Source organism: Chinchilla lanigera, unplaced genomic scaffold, assembly GCF_000276665.1.
Source record: "Chinchilla lanigera isolate Chin_1 unplaced genomic scaffold, ChiLan1.0 scaffold00023, whole genome shotgun sequence".
Taxonomy (NCBI): Eukaryota; Metazoa; Chordata; class Mammalia; order Rodentia; family Chinchillidae; genus Chinchilla; species Chinchilla lanigera.
In genome coordinates, this window is record NW_004955424.1 from 1 (window position 1) to 1,764 (window position 1,764).

A 1,764-nucleotide genomic window follows, 5' to 3' on the forward strand; every position below is an offset into this window, starting at 1 on the left:
TGAACAATGCCTAGCACAGTAAAAAACACTTAGGAAAAGAATTTTTTATGATCATTCAAAAAGAAAGTGTAATATTGTACCTCCTTCATTCTCTACAAGACATCAGGAGAACTTTTTTCTTAGGAAATATTTTTATTAATCTGATGTATATATGTGCCTATATACAGATCTATGCATTTATATATGGGTATGTACGTTGATATACAAGTATATACACTACAATTTATACTTCAAAGTATATAATTTGATAAATAAATATTTATGGAGGTCATTATGACAGATTATTCACAAATTTTCAAAACCTAGGCCCAAGAATTTCATACTTATTATGTGAGGCATAATTATTTGAACATTTCTACTTGACTTCAACAAGGTTATAGGGAATTTATCCCAAAGAAATGCATCATTTCTTTCAACGTGAGTGCTTTTCTCAAGATTAACCACCAAATTCAGAGACAATGAAACTATTTCTAACACGCTTTTAATACTCATATAGTTTACATGAAACAGTAGTGGCCAAATCTTTTTTGGGGGGGAGGATGCGGTGGGAGGGGGGCGGTTTCCGGTACCAGGCACCGAACTCATGACCTAGCACTTGCCAGGCAGGCGCTGTGGTGCTGAGCTAAATCCCCAGCCCCGTGGCCAAATCTTTACAGCTCCACTCCATGCTGCAGGTGGTCCAAATCTCTGAAGATCACCTTTTTTAAGGTGTTTTTTTCTTTTTTCTTTGGAGCTAGGGAGGAGGCCAAGCAGAGTGGGCTTTCCCTCCCAGAGACTGATCTGAACACACACACACATGTCCTAGAGTCTGGGTGCTGCCTTGAGGGACAGGAAGTGGCACTTCTGCTCCTGCGGCAGATGCAGACTCTCACACTGGGGTCCTCGTGCCCACTGTTGCAGACAGCAGGGACTTTATCCGCATAGGTTCCCTCCAAATGCGGAGCATATTTTCTATCACCCGGCTCACAGGAGAGGCCTCACCCTTTCCACACCACTGCACCCACCAGGCCATTTGCATTTTGTCCCTCAAGGAGGAACTGCCCATGACACTCAGAGATAAAAGCTCAGCTCTCAACTGGCCTTGAGTGATCAGGACTCTGCAGTTCAGCTTCTCAATATGAGGCTCCCTGCTCAGCTCCTGGGGCTGCTGATGCTCTGCCTCCCTGGTAAGGACAGAGGGAGCGAGGGGGGAGGTGGGGGAGAAGTGAGCTCTGGACGCCCCCGGCATCCCAGGTGTGCTCAGAACACAGTGAGATGTGTGTGCTTGGCCTGAGGCATGGATATGGGAGGGTTGGCTCTGTGGGGGTGAGGAGGTTTCCAGAGAGAACAAGGACGTCTGTTCTCTGGTGGTGACTTTACACAGAAAGACAGGGATGATGCAGGTGAACTCTATGGGTTTCCTGTGGCTGCTAATCTAGGGGCTCATTCTTAAAATGCAGTATTTTTGTACACAAATCAAAATGACAAAAATAATTTAGCCTGATATATGTTACAAAGGGAAAACTATGAAAATGGGCCCAGGTGTTTTTACAGGCTCTCACACTTCCCCTTCATCATTTCAGGATCCACGGGAGACATTGTGATGACCCAGACCCCACTCTCTCTGTCCGTCAGCCCTGGAGAGCCGGCCTCCATCTCCTGCAGGTCCAGTCAGAGCCTCCTCTATAGTGATGGAAAAACCTACTTGAATTGGCTTGTGCACAAGCCAGGCCAGGCTCCACGGCGCATGATTTATCAGGTTTCCAACCGGGACTCTTGGGTCCC

The 1,764-nt window shown here is 46.1% G+C and overlaps 1 pseudogene; it reads left to right on the top strand.

Annotated features, from left to right (window-relative positions):
- Positions 1 to 1,562: 1,562 nt before the first annotated feature.
- The window catches only part of LOC102016399, a 7,648-nt pseudogene continuing 7,446 nt past the window's right edge, over positions 1,563 to 1,764 (top strand).